This window comes from Oryx dammah, unplaced genomic scaffold (genome assembly GCF_014754425.2).
Source record: "Oryx dammah isolate SB20612 unplaced genomic scaffold, SCBI_Odam_1.1 HiC_scaffold_776, whole genome shotgun sequence".
NCBI lineage: Eukaryota > Metazoa > Chordata > Mammalia > Artiodactyla > Bovidae > Oryx > Oryx dammah.
This window is the reverse complement of record NW_024070924.1, coordinates 1-6175: the sequence shown is the minus strand read 5'-3', so window position 1 is coordinate 6175 and position 6175 is coordinate 1. Positions and strand designations below refer to the sequence as shown.

The window sequence follows — 6175 nt, the reverse complement described above, 5'->3', positions numbered from 1 at the left end:
AATACTCTCAGGGACTTCCCTGGTGGTCCAGGGGACAAGAATCTGCCTGCCAGGGCAGGAGACATAGGTTGAATCCCTAATCCAAGAAGATCCCACACTCTGTGGGGGAACTAAACTCCTGCACCACAACTACTGATCGTGCACTCCAGAGCCCCCTGCAACCACCGAAACCCACGCACCCCAGAGCCTGTGCTCGGCAACAAGAGAAGGCACTGCAATGAGAAGCCTGCACACCACACCTAGACTGCACTCCACAGACACCACAAGTGGAGAAAGCCCACAGGCAGCAGGGAAGACTCAGCAAGTCGAAAATAAATAAATAACTAAGCAGAAAAAGAATCCCTTAGGTTTATCAGAACACACTTTCTATGAAGCATCTTAGTAAGAGAGCAAAGAGTGACTGGCTAATTGTGGGAAAAGGTGGGGATGAGGAAAATTTTTGCCTCCTTTCCTTGCCGTGGTTAACGATAGCACTCTGTGCACGCATGAAATGAGTGGGTCCATACTCGATGGACTGTTGTTCATGCCCGCCGTGTGTCACAATAATCTAACTGACAACACGTTAAGGTGGAGCTGTTTGTATCTTTTCTCTCTCTTGTAGATGCGGGTCACAATGAATTTCAACTCATTAGTGGGGACAAGAACACTCTCTTAACGCACACTGTCAACGTGGAAGAACATGGCAAGGAGACAGAACTGGTGCAATTATTTGGTGGGTATGACATCCTATAATTTTCATAACCATTCTCATGTAACACGTACACTTTCAGGAGATTCATTCAGAATATCAGGAGGTGCTGACAGTATTCCATATTCATGGTGCAACGCCTGTATCTTTATGCTCACTGAATTAAGGATCCTGGAGGTAATCTACCAAGAAACAGGGGGCCATAAAGTGAAGCATATCACATCATCAGACATTGCAAAATGATTTCTATCTCTTGAAATTTTAAAAAATGAGGTTTTACTAGAATATTTTATTTTACACATGTCAACAGACTTCAAGCCATATCTATAATGAGGCTGACTTTATTTCATGTTTAAAATTTTATTTATTTTTAATGGAAAGATAACTCCTTTATAGACTGTACTGTTTTCTGCCAAACAGACATGCATCAGCCATACTTATACATATGCTTGTGTGAAAGTTGCTCAGTCGTGTCTGACTCTCTGTGACCCCATGATCCTTGGGATTCTTCAGGCCAGAATACTGCAGTGGGTAGCCTTTCACTTCCCAGGGTAACTTCCCAAACCACAGATCAAGCCCAGGTCTCCCATAGTGCAAGAGGATTCTTTAGCAGCAGAGCCGCAGGGGAAGCCCATAGGTATACATATATGCCCCCACTTTTGAAACTCCCTCCCATCTCCCTCCCCATCCGCCCCCCACCCCAGGTTGATACAGAGCCTCTGTTTGAGTTCCCAGAGACATACAGCAAATTTCCATTGGCCATCTCTTTTACATGTGGACAAGTCAGTTTCCATGTTCCTTTCTCCATACATCTCACCATCTCCTCCCCTCTCCCCGTGCCCATAAGTCTCTTCTCTATGACTGTTTCTCCACTGATGCCCTGCAAAGGAATTCATTATCAGTACCATCTTTCTAGATTCCATATATGCAGATTCCATATGTATGTCTTAGTATGCGATATCAGTTTTCTGATGCACTGTGAGCCTTGGAACAGGCACTTAGAAGATAAATCTTTATCCTTTTCCATGGTTCAAATGCATTGTTCTTATGAACATTGACATCACCCCCTCAAGGCACTGAGAGGGGTGTGTGTGTGATGGGGACAACAGGGGTCTATTTCACCAAAGGTTATGGGTAGAATGGTAGGTTCATGAAAGAGTAAATCGGCCCCTGTTATTATGTGTCATGAGGTGAACGTGTCCGTGGAAGGGGAGAAAGGTGTTTCCTATTAAGCTTGGGGTACAAACAGATAGGACTGACAGGTACATATGCGAGGAAGGTGAGAGAAGTAGGTAGGTTCCAAATTAGTCATGATGATCCTGGCAACTCTTTGTCGTCCAGCTCCTGATGCTGAGAGGTAGGGTGTCCTACTCACCAAGTTGGACTGGGCTCACTTCTTAACACAGAAAACACATGTCTGTGTCATGGGAACCATTGAAATCTCTGAGATTATGCAAGTGAACATCTGATTGTCACGTTCCATTTTTTGTTCTGTCGATTGCGAAATTTCCGTGGGTTCCCAGGGGTCAACAATTCTGTGTTTTGCATGGTGATTTTACAGGCACAGGAAATAATGTTGAATCGAAAGACAAAGAAGAGTACTACAACACCGTGAGAGAAAAAGGGATTCCAGAAGAAAATATCCTGAACTTCATCGAAATTGGTAAAGGAATTACACCTTTCCCCCTGACCATACCATTCAACTGGTGTGTGAAAATCAGAAAACAAGTCAACATATTCAAAATTTCTTCTTCCACAAGTAATCTCTTTAAGATGTGGTATTAGAAGAAAGGAAGGAAGAAAGGAAACTTAGAAATGCTGGGGAATGTTAGTAATCGGTGGCTCTTTTGTTTCTCCCATGTTTTTTTCCTTAGATAACTGTCCAGAGGAGTGAAAAAAAAGTGACTCTGACACTTCTGTAAGTAAACACAGTCCATTATTAATGCTGCCCCTTCCAGATGAAGTAATAAGGTCACACTGTTATTTCATATATGTGAAATATTTGCCCCAACAATTTAAATGTGTCACTAAAGAATTTTTCTGTTCCATAATTTTGCTGCTCTTAAGGCATACTATTGAAAACAGTTTGCTTGATTAACGCCAAGCAGTTGTGGTGAGAAAGTCTTATCCTGCAGGAATCTTGCAGACCAGAGTCATCAGACAGAAGCAGGAATCCCGAGTGGGTGAAAATTATTAGTGTTCCCATCAGTCCTGATCTCGTGGTTGCCCCCACACATTCATCCTCCAATAGAATCGGTATTAAACAGAGCTCTGCTTCCCTGAAGCAGGGCTTCCCAGATAGCTCAGTTGGTAAAGAATCCACCTGAAATGCAGGAGACCTCAGATTGATTCCTGCGTCTGGAAGATCTGCTGGAGAAGGGAAAGGCTACCCTCTCCAGTATTCTTGGGCTTCCCTTGTGGCTCAGCAGGGGAGACCTGGGTTTGATCCTTGGGTTGGGAACATTCCCTGGAGAAGGGAAAGGCTTCTCCAGTATCCTGGTGTGGTGAATTCCATGGACTGTCATGGTCCATGGGATTACAAGGAGTTGGACACGACGGAGCGACTTCCACTTTCACGCTTTCTGCAAGACCTGTGTTTGATCTCATATGATTCTCACAAAACCAGTAAATGCCTTCCAACAACACTGTCTGAAACATGCATTTGTGATATATGCTACTGGAAGATGTTCCAAAAGTGAGATGTTTAAACTTTCTAAAGTAACACAGCATCCAGAAAGGACACTGATCTTAGCTAAAGTATGGCTTTCAATGTTCTGTCGAGAAAAATTCTTAACAAAAAGAGCAACTAAAAGCACTGGGGTCCAGGTGAATGTGATAACAATGAAGTGGTACGTATATTCAATGGAACGTTCAGTTCAGTTCAGTTCAGTTCAGTCACTCAGTCGTGTCCGACTCTTTGCGACCCCATGAATTGCAGCATGCCAGGCCTCCCTGTTCATCACCATCTCCCGGAGTTCACTCAGACTCATGTCCATCGAGTCCGTGATGCCACCCAGCCATCTCATCCTCGGTCATCCCTTTCTCCTACTGCCCCCAATCCCTCCCAGCATCAGAGTCTTTTCCAATGAGTCAACTCTTCGCATGAGGTAGCCAAAGTACTGGAGTTTCAGCTTCAGCATCATTCCCTCCAAAGAAATCCCAGGGTTGATCTCCTTCAGAATGGACTGGTGGGATCTCCTTGCAGTCCAAGGGACTCTCAAGAGTCTTCTCCAACACCACAGTTCAAAAGCATCAATTCTTCGGTGCTCAGCCTTCTTCACAGTCCAACTCTCACATCCATACATGACCACAGGAAAAACCATAGCCTTGACTAGACGGACCTTAGTCGGCAAAGTAATGTCCCTGCTTTTGAATATGCTATCTAGTTTGGTCATAACTTTTCTTCCAAGGAGTAAGCGTCTTTTAATTTCATGGCTTCAGTCACCATCTGCGGTGAGTTTGGAGCCCCCCAAAATAATGTCTGACACTGTTTCCACTATTTCCCCATCTATTTCCCATGAAGTGATGGGACTGGATGCCGGAATGTTACTCGGCGAGAAACAGAAGCAATTAACTCTATAGCAACATGGATGGACCTGGATGTTTGTCACACTGAGTGAAATAAGCCAGAAAGAGATACACAAATGCCATAAACGTCACTTATAGTTTTCAGTTTAGTTCACTCGTTGTCGTATACAACTCTTTGTGACCCCATGGACTGCTGTATCCCAGGCCTCCCTGTCCATCATGAGGACTCGAAGCTTGCTCTGACTCATGTCCATTGATTCGGGGATGACATCAAAACATCTCATCCTTTCTTGTCCCCTTCTCCTCACTCCTTCAATCATCCCCAGCATCAGGATCTTTCCAAATGGGTCATTTCTTTGCATCGGGTGGCCAAAGGATTGGCATTTCAGCTTCAGCATCAGTCCTTCCAATGAATATTCAGGACTGATTTCCTATAGGATGGACGGGTTGGGTCTCCTTGCAGTCCAAGGGACTCTCAAGGGACTTCGCCAACACCACAGTTCAAAAGCATCAATTCTTTGGTGCTCAGCTTTCTTTATGCTCCACCTTTCAGTTTAGTGTAGATAAAATGCCATGGTTCAGATGGTCACAAGTCTGCCAACAATGCAGGAGACCCACGTTCAATCCCTGGGTCTGGAAGATCCCCTGGCGAGGGAAATGGCAACACACTCCAGTATTCTTGCCTGGAGCATCTCCATGGACAGAGGAACCTGGTGGGCTACAGTCCATGGGATCACAAAGAGTTGAATACGAATGAGTGACATCCACTTTTGCATAGATATCACTTCTGTTTGGAATCTAAAACATGACACGGAGGAACTTCTGTACAAAACAGAAACAGACTCACAGACGTGGAGAACAGACTTGAGGTTGCCAAGTGGCAGGGGGTTGGGAAGCGAAGGATTGGGAGTTTTGCAGTTGAAAAGTGAATGTGAAAGAAAGGGTTAGTTGCTCAGGTGCGTCCGACTCTCTTCGACCCCATGGAACATAGCCCTGCAGGTTCCACTGTGCATGGGATTCTCCAGGCAAAAATACTGGAGAGGGTAGCCATTCCCTCCTATAGAAGATCTCACCAACACAGGGTTCAAACGTGGGTTTCCTGAGTTGCAGGAAGATACCTTACTGTCTGAGAAATTTGGGGTTAGTAGATGGAAACTATCATATACAGGATGGATAGAGAACAAGGTCCAACTTCATCACACAGGGGGACTGTATGCAATACTCTGTAAAACCCAAATGGGAAAAGAATCTGAAAAAGAATAGATACTAACTTTTGTATGTACAATCACTTGGCTGTACACCTGAAATTAATGCAACATTTATAATCAACTATACGCTAATATTTTAAAAAAGTAAAGAAGTTAATTCTTGAGGACCCAAAAGACAAATTTCAGGATTAGAGCTGTTTGCTCCAAATACAGAGCCTGAAAATCATCTTTAGATGAAGATGTACATGCACTGTGGACTCATTACTCATAGAATCAATGCCCAGTGGGGAACCTCCAAGCTTATGTACATCCTGGGGACAATTCCACAGGAAAACTGCTGTCAGAGAGATGTGCAGTGTCGAGGTCCAACTGGAATCGGATATTGGATCAGCTACCAGCTCCCTGTACCCTGGACAGCCTACTGCCTAAGGCTCACCCTTGTGAGCTGTCACACAGTTAACTCTACTAAACCTTTTGTTCTCTCTTATTCACCTACAGAAAGAGTCACTGAGACCAGACATGTCCTAGTCTCCGTGGAATCAAGATCAACAACACGAAGACGACTTTCCTGGTTCCTGATTCACATGATCCTGCTCTCTTCACACTCATACTCCCTCTCCCAGCTCATCTCTCCTTGGCACTAAATCATGTCCTCATTGGTGTTATTTGATTGCTGAGGGTTTAAATAAATTGATTGACTATCTGCCCTGCGTACGCATGTCTGTGCAATAGTCACCTCTTTTAAAACACA

The 6175-nt window shown here is 44.3% G+C and overlaps 1 long non-coding RNA gene across 1 annotated transcript; it reads left to right on the top strand.

Annotated features, from left to right (window-relative positions):
- Positions 1–554: 554 nt before the first annotated feature.
- LOC120859393 lies at positions 555–6135 on the top strand. Its single transcript, XR_005720068.1, has 4 exons — positions 555–712; positions 2250–2351; positions 2563–2606; positions 5923–6135. It is a non-coding gene; the product is annotated as an uncharacterized LOC120859393 (long non-coding RNA).
- The last annotated feature ends 40 nt before the right edge of the window (positions 6136–6175 follow it).